General features: G+C 38.3%; 2 non-coding genes across 2 annotated transcripts; both read left to right on the plus strand.

The window, feature by feature from the left end:
* Positions 1-14,202: 14,202 nt before the first annotated feature.
* trnah-gug (transfer RNA histidin (anticodon GUG)) lies at positions 14,203-14,274 on the plus strand. The gene has a single exon. It is a non-coding gene; the product is annotated as a tRNA-His (tRNA).
* Positions 14,275-15,021: 747 nt separating this feature from the next.
* trnah-gug (transfer RNA histidin (anticodon GUG)) lies at positions 15,022-15,093 on the plus strand. Its single transcript has one exon. It is a non-coding gene; the product is annotated as a tRNA-His (tRNA).
* Positions 15,094-15,622: the final 529 nt, after the last annotated feature.

The raw sequence follows: 15,622 nt of genomic DNA on the forward strand, positions 1-15,622 counted from the left end.
GAAGGAGGGAAGAAAAGAAAGAAGGGGAGAGAATAAATATCGCAATACTTTGCATTTATAAGAGGGAATAACTAAGGAGAGGATTTGATAAAAGTATAAATGAAAGAGGAGAGACGAGGAAAACTAAAGGAAATTGAAGGAGGAGGGAAGAGTTAAGGGGAGGAAAGGAATGGTGAAAAAGATGAGGGCGATAAGTGAAGAAAAGACAAAATAAAAATGCAGAAGATAAAAAGGAAATAGGAATAGGAAGAAGAGGAAAACATTGGGAAATTAAAAGAGAGGAAATGAGACAAGGGGAAGAAAAAGTGTAGAGGAATTGAATTGAAATAAAAAAAGGAGAGGAGCGTAAAGAAAAGCAGAAGAAAGAGAGTAGAAAAGAGAAAAGACAAGGAAAGGAAAAGAGAGGAGGGGTGAGGAAGAATTTAAAGAATTTGTGTGGAAAGGAGAGGAGAGCTGAATGAAAAAGGGAGACGGAAATAGGTATGAAATAAGGGTAAGAAATGAGAAGCGAAAAGAAATAACAAGAACAAAAAATACAACAATAGAAGAAAGAAGAAACTGAAGACAACGGAGAGAATAAAAAATGGGGGCGGGGACGAAGAGAGTAGACAGAACGGAAGGGTATTGATAGAGGGAACATATAAGGGATGAAAGCCTTCTTTCACTGAGTGATGAGGATGTACTCACATCACACGCTACTTACCCAGGATTCATAGCGTGAGATGAGTTCCCAGCATCCCTTTCATCTCCTCAACATCCAGTAGTGGTCAATCAGAGAAGAGCCCGAGGTGACACTCCGCCGCAGACAGACACATGTGGACACATGAAAAACAAAAACACACACACTAATATACGATTGAACAAAGACACACACAGACATGTATGACAACTTTCTAAACACACACACGAGAAAACAATCACAGGTGCACACACATTTTCCTCAGGTTCACGTACAAGTAAATTAACTTAGTGAATATGCTCGGACAAACGCACACACACCGACACACAACGACACATAGAAACGGACACTACAAAGTCTCACCGTATCCGTGGTGATCACAGAAGCCACTTATTGCCATGGTGTTTGATCTCACGGTTGGCATGGTTGCCTGAATCAGTCTGTCAGAGAATTGAGTGTGAAACAGAGTGTGAAAGAGAAAAAAACTGTGTGTGAGTTTTGCATGTGTGTGTTTTACATGTGTGTGAGTTTTGCATGTGTGTGTTTTACATGTGTATGTTTTTTACATGTGTGTGTTTTACATGTGTGTGTTTTTTACATGTGTGTGTTTTTTACATGTGTGCGTTTTTTACATGTGTGCGTGTGTTTTACATGTGTGTGTTTTTTACATGTGTGTGTTTTTTACATGTGTGTGTTTTTTGCATGTGTATGTTATTTACGTGTGTGTGTTTTTTACATGTGTGTGTGTGTTTTACATGTGTGTGTTTTACATGTGTATGTGTTTTACATGTGTATGTTTTTTACATGTGTGTGTTTTTTGCATGTGTATGTTATTTACGTGTGTGTGTTTTTTACATGTGTATGTTTTTTACATTTGTGTGTTTTTTACATGTGTGTGTTTTTTACATGTGTATGTTTTTTACATGTGTGTGTTTTTTGCATGTGTATGTTATTTACGTGTGTGTGTTTTTACATGTGTATGTTTTTTACATGTGTGTGTTTTTTGCATGTGTATGTTATTTACGTGTGTGTTTTTTACATGTGTGTGTGTGTATGTTTTACATGTGTGTTTTTTACATGTGTGTGTTTTTTACATGTGTGTATTTTTTACATGTGTGTGTGTTTTACATGCGTGTGTGTTTTACATGTGTGTGTTTTTTACATGTGTGTGTGTGTGTGTTTTACATGTGTGTGTGTTTTACATGTGTGTGTGTGTGTGTTTTACATGTGTGTGTGTTTTACATATGTGTGTGTTTTTTACATGTGTGTATTTGAGTTAGATCATTTGTTTCTTAGATTTTAAACGAATAGTTTAACCTTTTGGGTAATACGCTTATTCCCTCTCTGATGGAGAGTTAGACGAGAAGACAGACACCACTATTATGTCTGTATACTAAATATAAGGATACAGACAGAAAATGACCACCGCCTCTAACGCTCACTAATAACACAAGTTATCATTTCTTTAATCTGGACAGTTGCCATGCAAGCAGCAGAGTCTCCAGGAAGTTACTATTCCCAGCCAAGAAATAGTTCAGCATAACATAACCTACCGTCAAATGGCGAATTGTCATTTTCACACTTCATCTTTTGTGTGATTTAAACAAACAAGATATAAAATGAACAAGGCTTTGTTCAGACTGTTAGCCCATATCTGGTTTTTGGCAGATTGTATTCAGATTGATTTTTGAAAGTCTGGAAAGCAAAATCTCCATGAAATGCCAAATCGGATCCAAACCGTTGGTTTGAAATGCGATTCCTTTCGGATTTCTACAGATACTGTATGTTTCAGTACGGTCGCTCTAGCTGCTCAAATCTGATTTCAAAGTGTCTTTTACGTACCTCGCAATGCATTCTTTCTTTGAAGCTAAATAAATTACACATATCATATATCATTCATCAAGGGATATACTGTCATATTTGCACAGAAAGCAAAAAACAATTTCCTGTTGTGTTAATTCTCTCTGTTTGAGAGGGCACAGATTTCCCTAGTGTTAATTTCCCAACTGTGTGTGTGTGTGTGTGTGTGTGTGTGTGTGTGTGTGTGTGTGTGTGTGTGTGTGTGTGTGTGTGTGTGTGTGTGTGCATGCGTGCGTGTGTGTGTGTGTGAGTGTGTGTGTTTACAGATTGTAACGACACTCATGGCTGCCCCAGCGAGAGAACATCAGATGTCTCTCCTTCTCTCCACCACTATCTCTCGCTCGGTGCATCTGTCCCTTCGGCCCTCCATTGCGCCTTCCCTCCATGATCCACACGGTCTGGCATCGCCACGGCGGCAAGAGCCACTTCATCCAAATTGACACACATGTTGAGATGAAAAGATCCGAAGAGGGGAGGAAAAGAGGGTGAAAGAGGATAGGGAAGAAGATGAGCAAGGAGAAAAAGTAGTGTGAGATGTGAAGAAACAAGGTGAGAAGAGTAAAGAGTAAAAAGACACAGAGGAGAAGCCAGGCTGAGGTTGAGAGAGGAGAAAGGGGGGAGGTGGAGGGGGAAGTGAAGGGGAGAAAAGGAGGAGAGATGAAGAGAGAAACAATCGAAGCTTTACACTCATAGACACAGTATGGAGGCCAGCGGTCTGTGAAAGTGTTGAAGTCACATCTGAGTGGAAGCTCAGCGGGGCGAAAGAGCAGCAGCATTGAAAAATAAAGAGAAAGAAAGATAGAAGGTTAGGTAAGAAAGTAAAGGAGGAGAGCACAAGTGTGTTTGTTTTTGAAACACATTTAGAATGTGAACAGTTTGCAAAAAAAGTTTTCTTTTTGGGGTAAAAAGTTATCGTCAAAGATCTAATGCCTTTTAAGAATTTTGTTTACTTCTTTCTCTCGCTCCTTCTCTATACTAACCGTCATCCCTCAATCATCCTTTGTAGCTAAATAAATTACACATATCAGTTATATATCATTCATCAAGGGATGTACTGTCATATTTTCACAGAAAGAAAAAAAAACAATTTCCTCTTAATTCTCTCTGTTTGAGAGGGAACAGATTTTTGGAGCGACCTGGTTTTATTTCTTCTTTTATTTCTGACTGTGAATGTGTGTCATTAATGTTTTGCTCCCATCTAGTGTTACGTGACTTCACTCTACTTTAAAGCAGAAAATAAGGCAAGACAAGTTTGAATTTCTATCAAATGTAGAAAGTCAATTGGCCTGCATGCAGATGTGCATTTCCTCTCCTCTCTTATGGATATTTGATGCAATACCTTTATATTAAACAAAGTCAATTGGCAAGTGGACTTGTCATAGACAGGTGCGAAGGAGTAGAGATACAGACAGAAAGACAGAAAATAAACAAAAAAGCAAAGATGTAATCATCAAGAAAACCAGAGATGGTATGATCGACTATCCTTACAGCCATGCTCTCGTTGCAGGCATCAGTCTTGAGGTGCCCACAAGGATGCAGAAAAAGTCCAAGATCAAGGCTTTTGTCAAGATGTCCTACAGTCACCTCATGTCCAAAAGACATATTTCTCTGGACAAAACTGTCAACAAGGATGTCTTCCAGGTTCCTGCTCTCAAATGCAAAGTCAAGCAGGAGAGGGACACAGTCAGATTTTGAATTAAATTGGTTTCACAAATTAATGTTGAAAAGTGGGGAAAAAACCTTTGAATAGATAAATACCAAACTGAAGTAGACAGTCTCATTCTCATCACATTCTGTTGATAATGTTACTTAATTACATTACATTACAGTTCATTTAGCTGACGCTTTTGTCCAAAGCGACTTACAATAAGTGCAAACAATCATGAGGATAACTCTGAACAGCGGGAATCTTGCAAGTTCATTAGCTTCAAATGGGTGAAATCATTTAAAGTGCAGAACAATAGCTTAAAATAAGCCAAACCGATGTGCAACATAAAGAAACAATAGAATAAAAATTCAACTATTAGCTTCAAATAAGCCAAACCAATTTAGTGCTACATACAGAAAAAATACTTTATTTTTATTTTTTAATGGTTTTAATATTTGTATTTAAATTTCTGGCATATCTTACACATTGAACCTTTAACCTGTGAGTGCATGTCGACACAATTGAGGGTGGAAGCAGAGCATAAGAAAGAAAGTTGACTGGTGCTTTGAAGAGTTCCTGTTGTTGTGCCTGGAGGTGACTTTGCCCTATGTGTGTGTGTGTGTGTGTGTGTGTGTGTGTGTGTGTGTGTGTGTGTGTGTGTGTGTGTGTGTGTGTGTGTGTGTGTGTGTGTGTGTGTGTGCGTGTGTGTGCGTGTGTGTGTGTGTGTGGGGTTTGGTGTCTCAGATCACTGCTGGGATAGATAGCTGACAAGTCAAATGAGGCTATCGATGTCCATCCTCTGCTCTTCTCTTTTCTAATCCCCCCCCCCTCTCTCTCTCTCTCTCTCTCTCTCTCTCTCTCTCTCTCTTTCTTTCTCTCTCTCTCTCTCTTCCTCTCAGCTCGCTCTCTCAGCTGTGCGACAAATAATTGACATATTATCAGCCAATGACCTTGTGTCGCAGGCAAATCCCCGCCAATTAAAAATTGGGCCATTTCCTTGTCAACTCTGCATAATGGAAATTCATACGGTCCACAATCTAAATGAGCAAGCCACACATACTCGATCACACACATATTCATGCAAACACCCAAACACACACCTGCACACTCACACACAGAAGGTAATTCTGTGGTAATAGATGTTCGGCATACATTAAGCCAAGCATGTCAAATAAAAAAAGGCTGTTAAAGGCCTGTAAGAGCCAGTGTTATAGAGAGGTCAGTGTGTGTGTGTGTGTGTGTGTGTGTGTGTGTGTCTGTGTGTGTGTGTGTGTGTGTGTGTGTGTGTGTGTGTGTGTGTGTGTGTGTGTGTGTGTGTGTGTGTGTGTGTGTGTCTGTGTGTGTGTGTGTGTGTGTGCATGTGAGTGTGCGTGTGCGTGTGTCTGTGTGTGTCTGTGTGTGTGTGTGTGTGTGTGTGTGTGTGTGTGCACCTGTGCATGTGCGTGTGTCTGTGTGGTTAACCTTGGAGACAGTAGAAGGGTATCCAACTAACTTCTCAACTCACTCAATCACAAAGAGACAGAGCGAGGGTGGCTGCAAACCGTCAGAAAGAATGAGAAAGATGGAGAGAGACAGACGGCGAGTGACAGAGAGAGAGAAATAGTGACAGAGACGAAGGATGACACAGAGAGACAAATTGAAAGAGGTTAAAGATTCAGATAGACGGTAAGAGAGTGGGGAAAAGAGAGAGGGAGATGGGAGAAATTAAAAATAAGAATATGGGAGACTGTGGGCGACTGTGGGAGAGTGGCAGCACTCAAGAGAAATCCTCAGTGTGTGTGTGTGGGGGGGGGGGGGGGGTCGTTTAATCACAGAGGAAACAGAGAGAAGGAAAGAAAGAAGGCAGCAGTCCACACAGGTGATAGAAAGGAAGGAAAGATTTTTATAGAGATTTTGAACAAACATCAAAAAGCAAAGGCAAGCTGGTGGGAATAAAATAAGGTCGGAGGAGAATAAGGTAGGAAGCAAAGAACAAATACTGGAAGGAATCAAATACGGAGGAAAGGAAAGTAGGACTGAATGATGGAAGGACAGACACAATACTGAAAAGGAAAGAAAAATATATGGAAACATATAGAAAGATAATCGGGGCAGAATAAAGGCAGGCAGTACTGAAGGGAAGAAGCAAAGAAGAAACAAAGATGAAGTAGTAAAAGAAAAAAAGGAATAATTATGAAAGGGCAGAAACATTACAGAACAAATAAAGGAAGGGACAATTATCAACTGAAATATATTGTGTTGGAGGAAGATGACGTAAAGATCGCAGGCAGGTGGGAAGAACCAAAAGCAGAACAGAGGGAAGGAAGTTATGAAGACAAAAAGGAGGGCAGACGTGTAAGGGAAGAGGGAAGATGGCAAGAAACAACTAAAGGACAGAAAGAGGAAAAAACAAAGGAAGGAAGGAAGGAAGGAAGGAAAGACATGCAACAGTTACACTTACTCTGTCATTTTTTAAATCAGTTTCAAATAAGTGGTTAACCATCCAGGGAGATATACATCTCAAGGCCATTAACAATCAGTACACAATGCAAGTAAGAGTACAGAGACAATTATACTTAAGATCTATCAAAAATAAAAATACAAAACACAATTGTAAGCTTAATGATACATGTCCCTAAAATATTGTCAATGACAAAAAGATACACTAATATGCAGTACACCCAAAGATCTCTTCACAGACGCATCATATTTTTCTGTTAACACATGCTAACATACTGTCATGTCTCGTCGAGTTTGTTGAGTTTTTCATGTTGTCTTGTCACTTCCTGTTTTATTTTGTACCTACCTCTTGTTTCTCAACCCAGATCCCTTTACTTCCTGTCCTTGTGTGGTTTCCCTCCATCGTCAGCGTCTGCCCCGCCCCTGATTGTTTCCACCTGTTCCCACTCACCTCTTGTATAAATTGTCCTGTCTCACCTTGTCTTGTCATATCCTTGTGAGATCATAATTATGCAAGTACCAGTGTTCCATGACGTGTGCTTTTCAGAGAAATTTGTATATCCTCCTTGTCAGTGTTTTGAGTTGTAATTTAGTTGTGTTTTGGAAGTAAAGTTTTGTTTATTCTACGCTTTACATTTGTGTATGGAGTCGTGCGATTGAGTCTTCTCTCCTTGTGTCCGAGTCGTAACACATACATATACAGAGTTGTGGCTGTTGTGTGTACAAACCAAGTGGTTGTAATAAATGTGTGGTTTAGAGTCAGAATGCATCACTCTTTTCTTCAATTCTGTTTTCCAATAGTTATGCACCTACATGTGATGTGGGTATAATTATGCTCCTTATATTAGCTGCAAAGAAACCGTTGCTCTATGGCATGATGGTCAAAATAAAAACATGTATGGCTGCCACTGGCCTACAGAAGCCGTGGGTTAGAAGGTATGTTTGAAAAAATAAGAATCAGCAAAGGTTTTCAGTCACGGCAGTAGTGCGGACCACTGGTTCCTGTGTATTTATGCAGCACTGGTGGGCCACAAAAGATGCATGGTGAAATAAAAGATTTTTATGGGGAAGCGTGGTTGGGAAACTGTCTTTGTGTCTGATCTATGAGCTCTCACACAATATACTCCATATTCTGCCAACCTGTTGCCATTGTACTGAATCTTCAGCTGAAGACAAATTAGCATTTAAATGAGGCAAGTTATTTTCCTTTTAACGCCCGCTCTAAATTACTAACGCAATAGCTTTGATTGAGATGAGAGGAGGGAGACTGCTGGCTTTTTTAGTGTTATTGACCCAGAAAAGGTTGAGTGAACATGCTCGCTCTTCTTCTGCATCTAACTCACAAAGTTACACTCGCTCACAGCTGAGAGCTGCTGCTCAGTAGCTTACAACCAGAACCTCCGATGTTTGGTCCCGGACAGCTTGACTTATGCAAGCTGTCTTGCCTAAAGAACCACTTCAATGATTTTCAGCCTTATCTCTACAGTGTACGTGTCTCAGAGACATTCTTTAATGCACCTATACACTTGGCAGGACACTGCATCTTGTAGGAAGGCTCTGTTCACCTCGCGAAGTACTGCGCAGGATGATCCTGGGCTAATAAGCTCCATGAAAGCATTTTCCTCAGAGTTTCCATAATGTGGAACAGTGTATTGTGAAAAATGTGGCCCATATTTGAGAACATTCAAAGGAATGTTGTATTTTAGTTGGAGTATTCACGACAAATGACAAAAAGACATTACTTTAAAAGACAGATGAAGCCAGAAACACCACATGCACCATTATTGACCTTTAGTCGACATTAAACATAAACGTATTTTTATGTTATGTTTGCCTCGTTTTTATATTGTTCATTAATGCTCCTCTGCTACAATAATTTTCAACTTGCATGCAAAAATTCAGTGGAGTAACTGGGTCGCATGCTCTGCACAATACACTGGAGTGTCTCTGACATCTCAGCAGACAGGTACCATTAGTAAATGACTTGTGTGATTGATGTGATGATTTTGTGAGACCACCACACACACATAAAGTATATTATGTTGGTTGTCAGTCTAAAGCAGCTCAACAACAGTATGTTTTTGTCGCTTTTCATATTGAGTTACTGCACTCATGTTAGAGTTCATAAAAGAGAAGGGTAGAAGTCATACTCCTACATCCTCAGGGTCGGTGCTCCCCTGCTACTGTGACTAACCTTTGATCCACCACCGTAGCTTTAATCAAAGTGCAGCAGCAGTAAGGCACATATACGGTCGTTGCAGTTGAGAGTCACATACATGCACCAACTTATAACCTCCCAGCTGATGTGTGCTGCCTAACACAAACTGCAACGTTGCTTCTCACTTGTGTCTTTTGATATGTCTGTAGCACCATCAACTTTACTGTTATTTCATTTATTCCTGTTTTTTGTGATTGCTTTCTCACTGCTGAGCTCAGCCCTGGCCGCTCCACCAGAAAAATAATCTGGTGGAGTGGCCAGGGCTGAAAATACAATACAATCATTTGTTTAATAAAATTGTATGTCACATGTTGCATTTTGATGTTCTTCAATTCTAAGTACAATAATGCCTGCGTCCTTGGATGCTTGTGAACATATGTTGCATCTGGATTAAATAACTATTCATATTGTTCAGTATCCGACTGCAATGGTTTGTTTCAGAAAGACAGAAAGGTGATATGAAAAGGTAAAGCAAAAGGTATCGGGTTAATACTCCAAGACTGGCAATTGAAAATGTGTGGACAGGGACACATTCTTTCTATCTGGGAGGTCATTTGGAAATAGAGTGCTGAGTAGCCTTCTCTCTGCCCCTGACTGGAAGGCTGTCTTTTTATCTCGCTCTCGATTTCTCTCCTCCGCGCCCCTGACTGCGAAACTCCATAAAGAGTGATGGATGTTGATGGAGACACACAGAGTGGTGATTATGGATCATCGCAGAGAACCGAGGACGTACGGAGACAGACAGACAGACAGACAGACAGACAGACAGACAGACGGAAACCGAAAAAGAGACGATTGCAGCCTCTCAACGGTTAACGAGAGAATTGAGTCCATCAGTTTCTTGTAGATGGAGCTGTTGCGCCACTGAGTGGTGAAATGTTTAACTACTGCAACCAAGGTTATTATAGAAATATATTAAATAGTTCAAACATTTTAGTGAACATGAGTTATGATTTCGACATAAAAATCAGTGCTACACTTTATTCATGTATTTATGTTTCCCTTTCAGCAGGGTCAGCTTGAGATCAGCTCATTGAGTTGGTATTTTTTATTCAACCATGATCTTTTGGCCATTGCTATAATGTGAGCGATCACACACAAAAAAACTGACAACATAACAAACATCTTTATGTAAAATAATAAATAAAACATTTAAAAATTATTTTAATTATTTTGAATAAATCTTAATCTTAATCACTGAAGGTATCAAAAGTAACAATACCCACTAATGCAGCAGAATGGTCCCTGTCACAGTTATATTATCGTATTACATTATTGGATGATCATTACCCATGGATTACGCACATTCAAAAGTAGCAGTAGTTCAAAAGTACAATATTTCCCTCTGAAATGTAGTAGAAATATAAAGAATAAAGAAAATGTAAATACTCACTAGATTAAAAAATAGATTGTGACAATAACGGATTACTTTCTTTTAATTGGACGTCAAAGAAGTGATTTAAAAGACACTGAATCTGCCGCCGTGACATTCCCAGACTGACTTTTCTGTAGGCAGGAGGCCCTGAGAGCAAAAAGTCTGGTCACCTTCAATCTCAAACTGGTTAGAAGAACCTGCCTGAGGATCTCTGGCTCCTCGCTGGCTCACATGGGACCAAAATTTCAGCAATTTAGCTAATGTATGTGACTCAGATTTCCTGAAGGGAACAAGTACATCACTGGTATGGGATAGGCTGAAGACTTTTAATCATGTCTGACAAGGGAATGGGCGTAGAATACATCAGGGGAAAGTCCTGCCCTTCTCTTGGTCATATATCTAAAGTGATACCATTTTTTCTTTGCGTTTCTCTGTTCCCTACTTTTCTTGACATGCTGTTCCGCCCAAAGGCTCAGAAACACTGACTGAGTATTTCATTACTTTGGGTGGTTTGATTGTAATGCAGATCCCTCCCTCTATTATAATATTTTTACAAAGATGGATTAAGTCCTCAAAATAAAACTCTAAACTTTCAAAAACACTGCATGATCAACAAGAACATCTAATCACATTGATAAATGGTGATGGTGGAAGAAGTATTCAGACGCTTTAACATGGGAATGTAGACACTATAGGAACAACATCACACCCAGGTGTGAACCGCACCACTGAGCCCTCATGTCCAAACCAACAATAAGTTCCTTCTCTATAGGTCACTGGAGCTCTGCCTTCCTGTGGCTGCAGACACACCAGCAGCCTCTTCTCTGCTGCAGCTGCTGATTTATCATCTTTCTTTTATTCCAATCTCACACAGTTTGTACATCAAATTCAGCTGCCGATATAATCAAATACCAAACAGACAGACAAATAAAGCAGAACAGCAAAAACAACCAAACAACAAGAAAATGACCATAGGACAGAGCCTACAATTCATGGTTAGTCATATTATTTAGATTCAAGATTTAGTTTCATTTTCTTGTGTACTTGCATACATTAAAAAAAAACTAAATGTTTTCTCTCCCATCTCACAGCAGTGTGCAAGAGAGGATAATAAAATATTTCTAAGAATTCTCAAAAAAACATACAACTTAAAACATTTTTCAAACAAGTGTTTTAAAGTGAATTCAGAAGGATAATCATACAAAAAGTTTTGTCGCATGTTTCTCACAATTGCATCCTTGCCTTCAGTTTTTGTAGTATTTTCAGCTGCTGCCATAAGACAGTGATGTTCTTTGCCGTCATAGACCATCTGACAGAAAGGAAGCAATAGGGGTAGGAGTCATCAGTGTACAGGGAAAAGATGGCGCACACATCTCTCTCTGTGATACAGCAAAGACAGGTGGGGTCACGGTTGATACAGGAAGCTTAATAACATCCAGCAGCAGATTTATGAAAGGACGTTCAGCTGGGAAATGTTCCCATAGAGCACTTTCAGGATGATGGTTCTGAATTTACAGCTAATGTGTATATTCCACATGTAGTATCGTGATGGCAGAGGCATTGAGGTTACAGGAGTTCTTTGGACAAATTACAGGAACATATTGACACGGCAGACACTTCCCCCTGTAGAGCAGGAGGTCAAGGAGTGAGGCTGTAATACATAAAAAAAGATACAAGGACTCCATTAAGATTGAGGTCAGTGCCACTGGCCTGAACTCATAGAAGCAGGTGAGCATGACCTTCTTCAGCAGAGGAGTGATTCAAGTAAGCCTGGATGTCTTTTAGGGACAAACAGTGTCTGGTTAAATATCACTGTGTGACCGTTGTAGCTGTTTCATAGGATCACTTGTGCACTTTTATATCCATTATGGTATGTGGGAGAAAATGGTATTAGCAGTTAAATCATTTTACCCTGAGGCAACTACAAACCTCCATGAGTATTGACAAGGTTATTATTCTCGCTGTTTAACCAGTGTTAGAAGAAGTACTCAGATATTTTACTTAAGTAAAATGAGTTATACCACTGTGGTTACACGTAAAAGTCCTGCATTTAAAATGTTAGAATGTTAACAAAAGTATTAGCATCAAAATATACTTAAAGTACCAAAAGTAAAGTACTTAGTATGCACAATGCCACACTTTGGAATAATATATATTATATTATTATATTATAATTGTTGATGCATCAATGTGTTTATCATTTTAATGTTTCAGCTGGTCAAGGAGGAGCCTTTTTTAACTATATATATTGCCAGGTAGCTTGTGAATTTCACCAAGGGATCAATCAAGTTTATCTTAACCTAAACAAATACATGACAAATTATTTGTTGATTATATTTTAACTATTAATCTGAATCTTTAAAGTAACTAAAGCTACCAAATAAATTTAGTGAAGTAAAAAGTACAATGTTTGCCTGTAGTAGAGTAGTATAAAGTAGCAGGAGATGGAAATACTATAGTAAGTACAAGAACCTCAAAATTGTACATTAGTACAGTACTGGAATAAATATACTTAGTTACTGTCCATCACACATCTGGAAGATGTAAATTAAAAAGAATAGTACTTAAATAACTTGTGTTTTTAATCAATATAAATTCAGGAAAGGATTCTTTACATTGTGAGGAGGGAAATCAGTTATTTCTGCATAATAAGCCGACAGTCCCGTAATAAACAGGTTGTAGATCAGTTTATGTGTGGTTGATTGTGCCAGTTGCGTTGATGTGGGTACAGGGAGGTTTAGTGTTACACCCAGTGGACAGCAACAATGTGGGAAGCTGGAAAATGTGCAGCCCGTCTCTTTGCCTCGCCTTGGTGTGGGAGGCAGTCATGACAGGAGAAGGTCTAATGAAACCAAATCTGGATGAGCTTGGATTAATGGTGTAATCATTTCTGAAATACTGAATGAGTCATTATACAGTCATGACTACCGCCTCACTGATTTATGTACAATGTACAGTATCAGGGTTTCTGCAGGTTTCAACAAGTTCAATTTAAGACATTGTAATGATTATTTATGACCACATATGAAATTTTATATGCATTTTGCCGTCATATTGGTTAAAACATTAAGGAAAGTTAGAAGTCTATGAATGAAAATAAGTCCTAGAATTACTTTTAAGCACATTTATTTATTGACATGTTTAAACAATACTATAGTAAGATATAACAGCAATCTCAGTCTAAATCTAGTTACATCTAAAATCTAAATCTTAAGAAGCTGGTAGCGTAGCATGACAGTCACAATGAAGATAGTGACGCACTTCATGGATGAGCTCCGTTCCCACGCAGAGCAAAAAATGTATACATTTCAACAACCTCTTTTTTTGCAGTTAACACAAAAATAGAGCATTAATTTTAAGAGTGATAAATCATATTTAATATATTTTTTGACTTTTTTAGTCCTATATTTAATTTCAGAATCTTTAAGGAATAGTGAAAACCCTGATTGTACATGGTTATTGGAGAGTAGCCCCTTTATAGATGTTGATATGTTTTCTTAATTATTCCATTTCAAACTAATATGATTATTTTCTGAATTAATAAAATCCTTTTCTGAACTTATATTCAATTTAAGTTAATCTAAAATAACTTGTTAAAGTCTGACTGACTCACTGAATGTAAACAAAGCAGCCTGCAACACTGACAAGCTGAAATGTGTCCTATAAATCCAAAATACTGGTATAATAACGCTTTGACTGTAACCTTATTTTTGCTTGTCTGTGACTCATTGTTATTGCTGCGTATTTGAGCCTGGATATTCTTTAAAAAGAGATTCTGAATTTTAGGTGAGGCATATAAAAAAAAGAAATAGAAAAGAAAAGTAACACAATGTATGCCTAAATACAAATTGTTTTCGTTTAATGATCTGATGGTTTGGTGAAAATACGTATAATTGGGAATTATAAGAGACATTTGAGCTTGTCAGTGTGTGCTTATCAGGAGAGTGGTTTGTTCACGGTTTGCGTGTCAGACTTCATGGCCAGCCGTGATCGTATAGTGGTTAGTACTCTGCGTTGTGGCCGCAGCAACCCCGGTTCGAATCCGGGTCACGGCACTCAATTTTGTACAGAGAGTAATAGTAGATGTCTGAAGACCTTTGTCATTTCCCCACCGTGACGTCAATCACAGAACATTAAATTCGTATAATATGGGCATATATACAGTACAAATAGGTTGCTTTGACAAAGAAAGAAAGAGCCAAAGCACGAATCTGTTACTTTCGGCCTACTTATCAATATACCAGACTTAATGGAATTTATTTATGCTAAGAAACAATGGATAATACCGAGCCTCTAAAGTCCTATAAAGTGATAGATAATGACTAGTTCCCAAAAGATAATTATTTTGTGCGCATAAGATCAAACCCTTAAATCCTATAAGGTTTTCTTATTTTAAGTACTTATCTGAACAAGGTAATTATTTTGTGGGAACAAGTTAGGCCTATTATCTATCGCTTTCCGAAGGTAAACCTTTCAGCTTGTGTAGAAAAAATGTTGTCTGGCCTGAATTCACAGAAGCAGGGAAGCTTGACCTTCTTCAGCACAGAAGTGATTAAAGTAGTTTAAAATGCCATTTAGGGACAAACAGTGTCTGGCTAAATGTCATGGATTAAATGTCACTGCGACTCTTGTAGATTTGGGTGAACAGGCTGTTTCTTAATACTGTTTTATAGGTAGATCAAAGGCATAAAAATATGGACTTTTATATGCCCCAAGGTTATGTTAGGAAATCCGAATTAGCTCTCTGCCTACGCTGCACGCTTGAATTAGCTATTTCCATTTCATGTCAAGACGGGTGGCTAGCCGTGATCGTATAGTGGTTAGTACTCTGCGTTGTGGCCGCAGCAACCCCGGTTCGAATCCGGGTCACGGCACTCAATTTTGAAAGGTACAACAACATACACAACAATATGTATACAATTCTACGCAACATAGAGTCTCATTAGAAACACCTAAAAACTAATTATCGATATCACCCGAAAACGCATCTTCAATACTATGCCAATATTAATCTTGATATCAACTGCAACTTCAACTTACTTTTATATTTCAGTTGACCTATTTTATTACATTTATATTACTTTTATTATTAGGCATTGGTGTTAGTATTACTTCTTATACACTTTATATTAATTGCTCTATTATATATATATATATCAAACAAATATAATGTGTGTAATTAACTTTTGTATTTTAGTTAACGTATTATGCTAAATATATCTGTTCTTATATTAGGCACACTTTATATTTATTACTCTATTGTATTTCTTATTCTTGCAATTTCTTAGCAATCTTGGGCACAAGAATTTCCTTTCGGCATTAATAAATCTATTGTATCTCTATCACGATTTACATGTATATAGCCTACCACCATAACGTAAAAAATGCAATATATTTGTACTA

Source organism: Cottoperca gobio, chromosome 11, assembly GCF_900634415.1.
Source record: "Cottoperca gobio chromosome 11, fCotGob3.1, whole genome shotgun sequence".
NCBI classification, from domain to species: domain Eukaryota; kingdom Metazoa; phylum Chordata; class Actinopteri; order Perciformes; family Bovichtidae; genus Cottoperca; species Cottoperca gobio.